This window comes from Coregonus clupeaformis, chromosome 10 (genome assembly GCF_020615455.1).
Source record: "Coregonus clupeaformis isolate EN_2021a chromosome 10, ASM2061545v1, whole genome shotgun sequence".
NCBI classification, from domain to species: domain Eukaryota; kingdom Metazoa; phylum Chordata; class Actinopteri; order Salmoniformes; family Salmonidae; genus Coregonus; species Coregonus clupeaformis.
The window spans coordinates 22508143-22522814 of NC_059201.1; the positions used below are offsets into that span (position 1 = coordinate 22508143).

At 45.6% G+C, this 14672-nt stretch overlaps 1 long non-coding RNA gene across 1 annotated transcript; it reads right to left on the bottom strand.

Annotated features, from left to right (window-relative positions):
• Positions 1–9243: 9243 nt before the first annotated feature.
• LOC121575357 lies at positions 9244–12084 on the bottom strand. Its single transcript, XR_006002319.1, has 3 exons — positions 11763–12084; positions 10274–10408; positions 9244–9347 (listed from the first exon to the last, which is right to left on the bottom strand). It is a non-coding gene; the product is annotated as an uncharacterized LOC121575357 (long non-coding RNA).
• Positions 12085–14672: the final 2588 nt, after the last annotated feature.

The window sequence follows — 14672 nt, forward strand, 5'->3', positions numbered from 1 at the left end:
TGTATTGAAACCCGTCAACCACTCGTCCCCCTCTCTGATCCGGACCATGTGATACGCATTGCGTAGGTCTAGCTTGGTGAACACCGTAGCACCCTGTAAGGAGTCGAAGGCAGAACTCATCAAGGGCAGGGGATACTTGTTCTTGACCGTGATGTCATTCAACCCCCGATAATCAATACACGGTCGCAGAGAGCCATCCTTCTTACCCACAAAGAAGAATCCTGCCCCCAGGGGTGATGACGAGGGACGAACGAGACCAGCAGCTAGGGACTCCTTGATGTAGGTCTCCAAAGCCTCACGTTCAGGTCGGGAGATACTGTATAACCTTCCCTTGGGGTAGACAGCTCCAGGGAACAGGTTGATGGCACAATCATATGGTCGGTGGGGAGGGAGTGACAGAGCCTTCTGCTTACTGAACACTTCCCCAAATCGTGATATGTCTCGGGAACCAGGGACAAATCTGGGGGTTTAGCCTCAATCACCTGACTGGGAACCGAATGGGGACAGGCAGTCTTGAGACAGTTAGCATGACAATCAAGGCTCCAACTCGTTACCTTGCCCGTCACCCAATCGAACGTGGGATTGTGTTCCTTCAGCCAGGGGTATCCAAGGACCAGAGGAACATGGGAAGACGGCAGAATGAAGAATGAAATCATCTCAGAATGATTCCCCGACAACAGCATCTTAACCGGTTCAGTCCTCATCGTGATACGTGCCAGACTACTGCCGTCCAGAGTGGTAGCTTCAATGGCTTCCGGCAATTGCTCCTTGGAAAGCCCCAGCTGTTCCACCAACTCGGCATCAAGAAAGCTTCCATCGGCACCTGAATCGATAAAAGCGTTAATCGCTAAGCTCTGATTCCTGTTCATAAGGGTAGCCGGGAAACGGGGTCTGACAGAGGTATTGAGAGGTCGAAACTGGCTCGCTAAAAGTCCTCCCAACTTTAGCGAGCCGCGCAGTTTGACGACCGCCGGGAACCAGTGGCGAGGTAATGTCCCGAACCACCACAGTAGAGGCAACAGTTAGTCCTACGTCTGTGTTGGCGCTCCTCCTTGGTTAACCCGTGCCGCCCCACTTGCATGGGTTCAGAATCGGGAGACAGGACCTCTCCACTAATCCTGTATGGTGGACGATGATCGACGTATTCTGGTCCAATCCCGACCCGACTGGAACCTGAGAAGCTGATCGGTTGGACGGGACCCATTGCTTCTCCCTCCTTCGCTCTCGGACTCGATTATCCACCCGAATAGACAAGGCTACCAAGCTGTCCAGGTCACTAGGCTCCGGATAGGAGATCAACTCATCCTTGAGCTGCTCCGACAGACCCTGGTAAAAGGCCGCTTGCAGAGACTCCTCATTCCACCCACTCTCCACAGCCAACGTCTTGAACTCGATCACGAAGTCGGCCACGCTGCGAGTTCCTTGGCGAAGCGAAAACAGGCGCCTAGCTGCGTCCCTCCCTCGGACGGAATGGTCGAAGAGCTTCCTCATCTCGGCCGTGAACCCCTGGTATGAAGCCATGCAGGGATCCTGTCGTTCCCAAACGGCTGAAGCCCACTCCAGCGCTCGACCACGCAGCAACTCAATCACAAAGGCTATCCTAGCTTTGTCTGTGGCATAAGAGTAGGGCTGTAGATCGAACACTAATCCCCACTGCATAAGGAAGGAACGGCATCTTCCCAGCTCCCCCTCATATTTATCCGGCGTCGGAACCTTGGGCTCACGGAAGGACACAGCTCCAGAAGCGGCAGGCGAGATGGGTGAAACCGGTAGTGGATCCTCCACCGGAAACTTGCGCTGGTTCTGGACCTCCGTCAGACCGGTAGAAAGGTTCCGAACTGACAACGCGATCTCCTGTAGTACCGTGCTATGATGGCCCAACATCCTCTCCTGATGGGTAATGGCATGGCGAACAGAGTCCAGGTCCGCTGGGTTCATTACTGGCCGGATCGTTCTGTCACGGTTTACTAAGCCAGAACCCAGAAGCAGACCAGGACAAGGTAAGTGGTGTCAAAGGTGAGTGTTTATTTAACTGATCCACGAGTGCTGCTGAATAATCCAGGGAACAGAGCGGGCGGCGTGGATGAGTTGTTGAGGGTGCAGTAGTTGGTCCAATGATGGCTCGGCAGCCGCCGACCATCAGGCAGAGGTTGGGTGAAGGTTCCGGACGAGTGACTGCAGGGAGAACAAAATGGAGGTAAGCATACAACAAGCAAACAAGGTGCAAAACAACAAAACTAATGCTCTAAGCTCTAAGACTGATCCGCTGATAAACATACTGTTCATGGCTAACGATCCGGCAGGGAATGGATCTTAGGCCAGAGCCTAAGAAGGGTGATGATCAGGACCAGGTGTGCAGATTGCTGATGGGATGCAGGTGCGGAAATCAAGAGAGCTCCCGCCTAGCAACGTTGCCCGGCAACCAGGCAGGGAGCGTTCCAGAACCCTCGGGGAACTGGAGATCACGAGCAGAAAAACTAGTACACAGACAGGACCCGACTCAGACTGCCGGGATCGTTACAGAGTTTCTCCCATTCTTCTCTGCAGATTCTCTCAAGCTCTGTCAGGTTGGATGGGGAGCGTCGCTGCACTCAAGGACATTCAGAGACTTGTCCCGAAGCCACTACTGCGTTGTCTTGGCTGTGTGCTTAGGGTTGTTGTCCTGTTGGAAGGTGAACCATTGCCCCAGTCTGAGGTCCTGAGCGCTCTGGAGCAGGTTTTCATCAAGGATCTCTCTGTACTTTGCTCCGTTCATCTTTCCCTCACTCCTGACAATCCTGAGTCCCTGCTGCTGAAAAACATCCCCACAGCATGCTGCTGCCACCCCCATGCTTCACCGTAGGGATGGTGCCAGGTTTCCTCCAGATGTGATGCTTGGCATTCAGGCCAAAGAGTTCAATCTTGGTTTTTATCATACCAGAGAATCTTGTTTCTCATGGTCTGAGAGTCAATTCTGTCTCGGAGCTCTACGGACAATTCCTTCGACCTCAAGGCTTGGTTTTTGCTGTGACATGCACTGTCAACTGTGGGACCTTATATAGACAGGTGTGTGCCTTTCCAAATCATGTCCAATCCATTGAATTTACCACAGGTGGACTCCAATCAAGTTGTAGAAACATCTCAAGGATGATCAATGGAAAGAGGATGCACCTGAGCTCAATTTCGAGTTTGATATTAAAGGGTCTGAAGACTTATGTAAATAAGGTATTTCTGTTTTTTTATTTTTAAAACATTTGCTTTGTCATTATGATGTTGTGTGTATATTGATGAGGACCTTTTTTTAGTTAATATATTTTAGAATAAGGCTGTAACGTAACAAAAAAAAGTGAAGGGGTCTGAATACAAATACAGCTGATCAACTGATCCAAATTCATCTGCACAACAACATTATTAACAGCTGTGAAAGACCATCAGAAGAAGCCATTTTCCAATGCAATTAGAAACCACTGGCAAGGAAAAAACGAGGAGTCAAACCACCCTGAAGTTTTCAATATGTCACAAACAAGAGGCTTGTCCCTTCCCCCTCCAAGAAATGGGAGAAATGAACTTCTTGCCAGCTAACCTGGCACAGCATTTTTCCACCGCCCGCTCCCCGCCCCTTACACTGCTTAATCTCCCTTGTAATAATTCCTTAACTTGCTGTGCAGCGTGGCAAACGGCGTAACACTCACTCTCATCTGTCTCTGTGATTGCCTCCACTATCTATTACAAAGAAACCTTGTCTGAGGGGATTAGCTGCTTCCACAGAGAAACAGAGATAGATCAATGAGTCGCACTGCCACTGGACGGACGCTGGAATCCAAGGAGCAGGCGTCACCAGCTCAGCCTCTGACAGGGCCACCACATCCCAACAGAGGCAGTCTATCTCTATAGTCTATGATAAGGCTCTGTTTGTTTAGGCTGTGTCCATATGTTTAGAGAGACAGAGAGGGAGCAGACTTACGGTAATTCGTAGACACAAAAGCTCCAGCCTGCCATCTCCGTTTGGGTTAGCAATTGGTACGCACGGAGAGCTCACTGTAGTTTGAGGCAGCAAATCATGTTTTGCTTTGCAGAGGAATGTGTAAAATCAAAGGGTTCTCACAGGAGCCAGGATAGGCCAAGGGTGGCACTGTCAGAAGGCCCTCATCATCAGAACGACTTGAAATGCCACTCAAGAATGGTTTCAGGGGCATTCCAAAAATGTATATTTCAAGCCTGTCTCCTAAATCCCTTGTCTTAGTATGTAATGTTGATGGATGTATCTGAATGGGGAAATCCCTGAAGGTAGGATACACAGATTTACATGTGCAGTGGGAGGATGTGGGTGGGAACCTGGTGGCTAAAGTGAATTAATCAGAATGTCTCCCTGTCTGGCAGTGTTGGTCACAGATAAGATAACAAGTACTAGATACATGGGTGGAGGAGGATAGGAGGAGGATATTTGTGGTACATTTGACACTTTCCTGCTTTTCATACACTGTGTTTACCATGGACATGTAAAACCTAAATGAAAACATCCCAGGACAATGAGCTTGGCCTCTATGACACTGAGACACCACGCCATGCCGGTCTGTTTTTCTATGTCTGTGTCTGTGACCAGTGACATAGTTATCCCTGGGATGCAGTGTTTCTCCACACACACAAAGACCACCCATGGACAGCCACAGTCTCCTCGTCCTTCTGGCCCGGTACACGTGTACATCCGCCAGCCTGGTCCCTCCCGCCATAAAAGGGGGCCAGTTCCCATTCAGCAGTTAACGAGGGCGGCAAACTGGTGGAGCCATTGTTCCAGCTCCTCTGTTCCTCACTCCCTGTCACAAAGTTCATTGTTGCCATCATCAACATAACTGCCCGCTTCCACTCTTGACTGTCCCGGGCCATTCTCCAGCCAGCGGCCACTCGCTGGGGATAAACGCTTAGCTCATTGAATGGACCTTAGAATGGAGGAGAAGTGGACGGAAGTCTCTAGAAGCACCATCAGCAAGTCAAGGACTCTTACCCTCAGGAAAGTCAGGTAGTCATCAAGCCAATTGGTGCTTTTCAAAACACACAAAAATAAACCTATTTCAATGGGTCACCTAAGGAACACTTTAGTTTTGAACCAAATGAGGCATTTGCATGCACTTCCACGTGCACTTGACTTGAAAGAACAGTGGAAAATGGAATTCAGGCCAGTTAGAACACATGTCAGTGTGCACAGATCCCCCTCCTTGTGGAAAAGGTTCCTATTGCGTGCACTGCTACAGGATTCTCAGTCAAAACAGGCCTTTGCAACCAAAATGTTGGGTTTTATCGCATGTGCTAGAAAAAGAGGGTGTCTTCGAAAACCATTGGGTCTGCACTTTAACTTTGATTACATACAATGGCTACCATCTGCCATTGGGACAGCCTGATACTTCAGTCTAAGAATCCCAGCTATGCCATGTCAATAGGATGCTTTACGAGTAAAGCTTGCCCCACACTATCTTAAATCAGGATTAGAAGACAGGGAATAGAAAGACAAGGAATGGGGAGGAGGGGGAGGGACAGAGCAGAAGGAGGGAGCCGTGACAATAACCAGACATATTTCAAATGTTTTACCATTCTCAAGCCTTACATATGACCAAATAAGAGTATATCTTAGTAGAGGATGAGGGAGAACTCGACAAGTGGAGCCAGCAAGTCGGAAAATGCCCACAGCAAAAGTGAACAGCTGGACTATAGATATGGCCGAGAGATGGGGAGACAAGAAGGACGATAGAAGAGAAGCAAACGGAGAAGAGAGAGAGAGAGATAGAGGGAGAGGGTTGGAAAGGGGGCTGTTAGCATGGCTGCTCATCACTGTACAGGGCTGTTTCTCTACAGCATGATGTGACACTTCATTCCGCTCAACTGCCTCACAATAACAACATTAGCCTAATTAGCTTACACTCACTTTTTATTAGCGCAGACACAGCACCTCGACAGAGACCTCACATGTGCCAGACACTAAATCACTATCTTAATGCACAACGTTCTCATTTCAATCTCTGGGGTTTTTGAAGGATTTACTAAAGCTGTACGTTTTGCGGTCTCTGCTAAAGAGCTGATCTGTCTTCTTGGATGTCGTATGCACTGTTGAAAACAGTCCTATAGATTGAATTGCATTGAAGAACACTGGAGATAAAATAGGTCTAAGTGTGCGAGAGTGAGAGAGGGTGGATTGTGGTGTGAGGATCCTTTTATCCTGGTTCAATGGCTCAGAGAAAAGGGTGATTAGTTTGTCCCGTCTCAAAGTGCTGCCACATCTTAAGTTACGGACATAAAAGCCCAGCCATGCGTCGAAGAGAGCCGACATTGTCATGTAGAAGAAAAACAAAACCCTGCAACTTAGTGAGGGAAACACTGGGCAGCACTGGGGAATGCCTGTTAGGACGTTTCCTTGTGTGGTGTTTTAAAACAAACCAGAGCTCAGGGGTTGAGCAGCCAGCCTAATGCTTCCCTGGATAATTTAATACTGTAACCTTTTAACCAGAGACAAAGAGGGCTTTGATGAAAGCATGAGACCATAAGGAGACCCTGCTGAAAGGCACATCCAGGGGATCATCTCTCACCCCTGTCCCATCCCAGCCTCTTCCCACCAGCCCCTGGCCCAGACAGTAACCTTCTCCACGGGCATGAGGGGAGGTGAGGCACAGCACACAGGATGGTGCTGGGGCCTGGACACAGAGGATGGGTAGGTGGAGATGGGGGCGTTCCTCTGACCCATGGTGGGGAAAGAAAGTGATGCTCGGGCTGTTTACTAGGGGCTTTGCCAGGGGTGATGTCTAAGGTATGCAGGCTATGCAAAAAATATCAATGCGGATCAACGGCCATAAAATCCCATCAAAGGGCCCTGCCAGGTCTCACTTGTGTGGGGCTAAGCCTGTCCACACAGAGATGAGCAGTCCAAGGCCCAGTAGCAGACTCACACTCAGCCTTACGCCCCAGTCCTGACTCCTGCCTCAGCAGGAGACTCAGCCCCAGCCCCTAGCCATACCCCAGGCTCAGCCCCAGTCCCGACTCCAGCCTCAGCCCCATCCCCAGCCTCAGCCCCATCCCCAGTCTCAGCCCCATCCCCAGTCTCAGCCCCAGCCTCAGCCTCAGCCCCATCCCCAGGCTCAGCCTCAGCCTCAGGCCCATCCCCATCTCCAGCCTCAGCCCCATCCCCAGTCCCAGTCCCAGCCCCAGTCAAGAGAAACTGTGCTCTCCTTTTACCATGGCACCTCAGCCCTGCAGATCCCCACAACACTTCTCTCCATTACCAAAGCAGAGGATTAGAGTGGGGGAGATTCTGTTTTGACTCATTTTATTGTTTTCTTCTTGACTATTTTCTGTTCATTTGCAGGTGGTCTCTCTCCTCTGGGTGATAGTCATTGTTTATTGCCCCAGGGATAGGGTTGGTGGTGACACTGGAGCCAGTCTTTGCCAAGGTCCATGGTGCAAGCCTCTAACCTGTACCACCAGTTGCTACCACTCCTCTGAGTCCGCTGATTGGGAATATGGTGGCATGACTATGAGTGTGAGCCAAGATTCAACTGTGGAGCTCCAACGACACTAGGAACCAGTCAGCGCATTGGAATTGGCAACCCAACTGAACAATGAGGACCACCTGTCCAGCCTAGCCCTCGCTCTTTGTCAGGCAGACACGCCCACCATCTCAGGACACAAGGAGCCCTGCAGTGCCAAGTATAGCTGAGCCAGAAGCACAGGGGATTAGGTCTGGTAGTCACTCAACACTTTAACATGTCTGTAAGTCCACTGTCATCTTTGGCAGAATGTAAAACAAGACATTGCTATGCAAAGCCGGTTTCAGAAAAATGTCAACAGTAATTTATGAGCTTTCAACATGACTCAACATATTGGAGCTTTCGCTCAGTGTCTGTTTGGTTGTGAACGTCACAGTAACTGTTGCACTGATAGTGCTGAGTGATTAGTGCTTTTTAAGGTCGGATTCGGTTTCATTTCGGGGTTTTTTTAATAATCAAGTTTTCTATTTAGATTATTATTTGTTAACATTAAATTCATTATGAAATATGACCTTGAAATGATTTTAGAGTTTTTAATTGAAATTCCAAAGCCAAATATTGACACCATTCAATTGCCAAAACATTGAAAACATTCCATTGACTCTAACAACACAGAATTAAGAAATTAATAAGAGTCCCATGATGGTAGTGACTGCTCATTACTGCTTATCACTTATTAACTATCATTTATTCACTTTAATTAAATACAATATTTGAATTGTGTATATAACTAAACCATTTTGGGACAACTTTATTATTTCATTTCTTAAAGTCATCATCTCATCTCTGCTCAGGCAGTAGCACCCAGACAACCATCTAACATTATGTCTGTGGTCCCCAATGAGCCAAGCGCCCCTTCTTAGCGAAAAGGGTAGCCCGTGATCATTGGGTTGCCACAGCTGCCCATGCTGCAGAGCTGTCTGACGAAATCACTATTTTAGTAGTTCTTCAAAAGTAGATAAGGCATACTTTCAAGACTGCTACAACTATTAATCGGGTAGAGATACCTCACGAATGGTCTCTATCCCTCTCGTCGCTGTGTTGTGTCCATTCCTTTCTCATGCGGTCTGTGTGAGGGGCCGGGAAGAATAGGTGCAATGTATTCTTGTTAATGTAATTAATTACCATGTTTTCTGCGCTGAACTAGGTTGAATATTTGCCTATTGAATACTACAACTCCCTACAGCGTCCCACAGTTCGTTCTTGATTAGATGTCTCTCGTGCTTGATATGATTTCCCTCTAGAGAAGCGGCGTGTTGAGCTCACAAAAAAAAGGAACTAAATGGAATTCAAGTAATTGAACCAACGTCAGTCAATTAGTTGTTTAATAATCTGAGTGTTTGCACTGAAGAAATACTTAAGGCCTGGCATTGACTGGTAACAGCTGCACAGTGCAATCAGTGGCTGGTCCAAGTACCTCTTGACCTTATGACCTCTTCCTGAATGCTCTCCCAACCACCCGCGGCTCCCGACCCAGGGCGAGAGATGGGTTTGACGCACCCTTCCTTCCTCTCACCAGCCTATGGAGTATCACCTCCACTCACGTGTAAGGCGTCAATCCCATAAAGATTACATTTACACTAATAAACATACTCTGTCTGTATCCTGATAACGGTAACAATCCCTCCCTCCCACATTAACAGAAGATCCCTGTCTGAAACACTAGGTGGTTGTGATACTTTAACAACGGAAACCTCAGTAATATGAAGCAATAGAAGAAAATACTTACGATACAAGCAGCCAGCCTCTCCGTTTAGTTGAGCCCATCCAGGACAGCACTTATACACGGTCTGGTAGTCTTGTCTGTAGATTTGTTTATATGCTGTGTAGTACGCAGTCCTGTTATCAAGGGAGACATGACATTATCAATGGATACAAACCCGATAATACAAAGCTACACTATATAAAAAACCCTGGTTCTAACTTCTATACAATAATTAGAGGTTCAGATTTATGGCACAACGTCAAGGTTGGTGTGTCTGTTCTTAGGGGGGGGGGGTGGGGAGGGTGGTCTGTTCTTAGGGGTTGCCGTTCTGAGAGTAGGAGGGCTGGGTTGCTGATGAGGTTCAATGAGTAAGGAGAAATAATCAGTCAGATCCACTACGATAATCACAGAACATCTCCCACTCTTTTAAGTCACATACAGTATAATAATCAGCAAACATTTCCCCAGTCTTTTAAGTCGTCCCTTTAGATGTGTGAGACTGGTAGACTGTACTTCAGAGTATGGTGTCTATCCCTGTAGTTTAGAAGCCCTCTCACGGCTTCTAGTCATTACGCGTCGTGGAAAAACGTTTTGTTTACGGCGTGTAATTAAGGCTTTGGCTGCCTTCAAAGCTGCCTGCGTCTTTGTATTGCGGTAAATATATGGAGAAAGCGGGCCTCAATGGCACATTGAGAAACTCCCCAGAGAGTGAGTCAGGGGTAAGCAGCAGGACTCTCCCACACAGGTATGTACCCGACCTCTGGAGACGCCTCGGATAAATAGGTAGCTTAGCTAACCCTCCTGGAGAGCTGTGGCTATACCTTGCACTTAGTGCTTTATGAGAGGGCTACAAGGCCCTGATTAACATAATGACTATCTACAGAAGAGTATTCCTCAAGAATTCCTCAGGACAAACACAGGGGTCATGAGTATGTGAAAGGCTGACATAGAGATGATGGGTACAAAAGGGAAGGATAGAAAACTGGACAGGTTGATAGATGGATGGAAGGAAGGATGGAAGGATGGATGAATAGATGGCTAAATGAAGAGTAGGACTCACCTTCTCTCGTATCCCATACACCAGTTCTGTCCTAGGCAGCCTTGCTTCCAGACCTTGACCATGCGTGTGAAGGCCTGCACACACGGCTGCCTTTGGGCAACCAGCGTCACATCCCGCTCCGCACACACATTGGGCCTGAAAGAGGCCAGTGGCAAAAAACATTGAACAAATCAATATTCTGTCATATTCTGTCTTTTTTTTGGTTTACAGTAAGAGGGTGTTATGAAGCATGAACCAGTGAAGATAAATGGACAAGGATTCCATAAGGGTTTACACTGTGTAGTGCTGCCTATGCTGTCTGCTAAGACTTAATTGGAATTCTTCATGCATTACTGTTTGACCCCTAAGCAGGGCAGCACAAGACACTGCCTGCAGCAAGAAATCAATCAAACATTGACTAAGACTTTACCTGATACTACAGTATGTCAAAACATTGACCAAAGGAGAGCAGAATAACAAGATCATACAAACTGATTGGATCTCTTGTTATTGAGTTGTATAAGCCAGGTGCTATCAGAGTGTCATAGATCCCATCGTACCATTATTCCCTGCATTGTAGTCTCTAAGACCATCTCAAGGTGCCATACTATCCCTTTAACATTAAGCAATGTTTTGGTACCTCTCCAGTTGCAGTAACTGCAGTACGTCTGAGAGAAGTCTCATCATTTACGAGTAGCTCAGTCATTCCATGTCCAAGCTTGTCTCATCTCTGGGATAGTATGTATGTCTGATAGGTCTATGATATTTTCAGTTTGTGATGCTGATTTGCCCAAGAATGGCAATGGTCTTACGGCAATGGTCCCTCTGAGAAAATTCCCATTATTTCTCACTATCTGACATTGACAGGGCCATTACAACTGAATAGAGACTTATCATGAAGTCAGACTTATCAGAGGCCCCTCATCTCGGACTTATCTCACCTGTTACTCTGGAATGCTCTCCATTATAGGGAAAACTTAGGAGCATCTCAGGAATGCTTCCTGCATCATTAATCCACCCGGAGATCATGTGTAATTATGTAATAACATTACAGTGCATTTTGAGAAAGAAAGTAGAGTATTCTTATGAGAACACCATCATAGCTCCAGGTGCATACCTTTCTGAGAAATGTATAAAATACAGCCTTAGAGTTAACAGTGCTTGTTGTCTGTGTCGTTTTAACTACAGGTTTATACATGCCCAGGTGTAGAACACATGTTTCTCCTTTCAATGCAAACACCTCTAGAGTAAAACATTAAATACTGAAATTGATTAATTGATAAACAAATATCATATTTCAACTTGTGAAAGTTTTAAAATAATCATATTAACCGGTATTTGACATGTCAACAGATATTGGATTCTGGTTATATGGTTTTAAGCTCAAATTAATAGCAGTAGCAGTAGCAAGTGACATGACTCTTACCAGAAATGTTTTGTCATTTAAGTTACTGTGACAAAAATTTTTTATTATCATGCAAAAATGACAGTTTATAAAAAAAATACTTACATATATGGTTGGAGATTTCCATAGTTGGACACTGCGTAAATCCCATCGATAAGTAAGTATTGACAAAGTATTGAAACGAAGATAAAATCCATTTTCAAGTTGTGTTGAATGTTTCAATATATATGCATTAAAGTGTAGAAATGTAGTTGTATTGACACGTTTTAGCGAAAAAATACAGAATCACAAGAAATCCGTAGTCAAATTACTGGGAAAATTTTTGAAAGTAGGTTTCACTGTTACACTAAAAAAGTTAAACCAGAGAGTGAGAAGAGTCAGTCCCACACCTTCTAATTCCAAAAGTGATGCAGTCATACATCCCGTAGAGAGTGGTGCTTGGAGATCGTTCCTCACTGGCTTACAACATGCAGATGTTGAACGCACATGCGTGCGCAATGGCTTATTGCTGCTGAGTAAATCGAAGCAGCCTGGTCTCATAGACTAGACGTAACATAGTTACTAAATCAACGACATCGATATTAGTATGATATATTATGTTTGGTATGGTTACATAAGACAGTAACATAAGGTTACTTAAGACTAAAACGAAAGTATGGTATTTGGTCGGGATGGGTGTGTGGGTGGATATCATCAAGGACAATTTCAGCATTTTAGCTAATTACCAACTACTTACTACTTTTTAGCTACTTTGCAACTATTTAGAATTTTAGCTAACCCTTCCCCTAACCTAACTCCTAACCCTAACCTTAACCCCATAGCCTAGCTAACATTAGCGTTACACTAACGTTAGCCACAACAAATTGGAATTCGTAACATTTAATACTAATTGTATTTCGTAACGTATCATACTAATTGGAGTGTCCCGGATTTACATTTACTATGTTATGTCTACCCCTGAATCCAGATTGTTCTAAGAGATAATGGATCATTTCAATGGAATAGATTGGGACAATAACAGAGAGGTTAGCTTTTTTCCCCCAAATGTCCTGGTGTTGTAACATGTAACACGGCGGGATGTAGCTCAGTTGGTAGAGCATGGCGTTTGCAACGCCAGGGTTGTGGGTTCGCTTCCCACGGGGGGTATAAAAAATAATGTATGCACTAACTGTAAGTCGCTCTGGATAAGAGTGTCTGCTAAATGACTAAAATGTAAATGTAAATGTAATGTTGTAAGTTAAAACGGTGTTATTTTCTTCAGATATAGCCTACTCATGTGAATTGATGTGAGGGCCCCTTAGGCTACAATAAAACAATTCGTTCTAGGCCATTCATTTCTAGACTCTATATGCCTATATATGCCAGCAATGGCAGCAGGTAGATCAACCAGTCATTTCAGACATACAACATCAATCAATCAAATTGTATTTATAAAGCCCTTTTTACATCAGCAGATGTCACAAAGTGCTTATACAGAAACCCAGCCTAAAACCCCAAACAGCAAGCAATGCAGATGTAGAAGCACGGTGGCTAGGACAAACTCCCTAGAAAGGCAGAAACCTAGGAAGAAACCTAGAGAGGAACCAGGCTCTGAGGGGTGGCCAGTCCCCTTCTGTCTGTGCTGGGTGGAGATTATAACAGTACATGGCCATTAAGGCCAGATTTTTCTCCAAGATGTTCAAACGTTCATAGATGACCAGCAGGTTTCAAATAATAATCACAGTGGTTGTAGAGGTTGCAACAGGTCAGTACATCTTGAGTAAATGTCATTTGGCTTTTCATAGCCGGGCATTTAGAGGTTGAAATAGCAGGTGCGGTCGAGAGAGAGAGTTGAAAACAGCAGGTCTGGGACAAGGTATCATGTCCAGTGAACAGGTCAGGGTTCCATAGCCGCAGGCAGAAGAGTGGAAACTGGAGCAGCAGCACGACCAGGTGGACTGGGGACAGCAAGGAGTCATCAGGCAAGGTAGTCCTGAGGCATGGTCCTAGGGCTCAGGTCCTCCGGGATGGGAGGGATTTGTCACATCTTAATGACATATCAGAACAGACCAGTTTTCAATTCAGGGGCAATGTGTTATTGGTATCCACTGCTGCCTAATCCTACCAAAAGAGGAACCTATAGTTGCAATAGAGCAGAGAGAGTTATGGAGGAAGACTATGGGTGGTCAAGCTGCACAGGTCAGTGTGTAGGGCACAGCTGATGCTGCCTGTGGTCAGACGGGTCAGAGTTATTGCTGCTCTCCATCTATTCTAATGACTGAAGGCCAAGAGGGTCAATACCAGCCATGGTCTAATTACCACTGCAATGGGTCAAATGGATACACACACAGGGGCCATGGATTGTTCTGCAATAGTTAGGCCTACACATAATTTGAAGACATTCTCCTGACGTAATTGGTATTTTTGCAGGGGTATTTCAATTTGAAATAGCCTACCAAATTAAATATTAAAATAATATTATTATTAGAACTTACTGTTTTAGTCATTGTGTTTCCATCTGTCTCAGTGAGAGCTGGGAGAAAATAAATGTGTGTGTGGGATTATCCCACTTTTTATTTTATTTTGTATTATCCCTTGTCTTGATACAGTGAAAGAGAATGCTCTTATAGGCCTAATAGTTACTTACTGTCTTGTTAGTGCTGACTTCTGTTGACAAGAAAGTGACACAAGGGCACAGAGTATTCCACATGCATAGGCCATGAATCTGCAAGCATGCTGAAGTCCTCACATTGACATCAACATTAGAGGACTATGTGATTTATTTGGTTAACAGTGTAGCCCATTCAGATGACAGGTTGAGACGAATGTAGGAAAGTATGTGAGGGGTACAAGAGGTGTTTCCCTAATAAAGGCGAAGCTGTAACAGTTAGGATAGTTATAGGCCTACTTTATAAAGGATTTATTAAGGGTAGGCCTATAAGTAGTTTATACACGTTTAATTATTAGTTTATAGATAGTTTTAATATCTGTTAAACAGTAACACATTGTTGAATTTGGTTCTTGCCATGTAGCCTA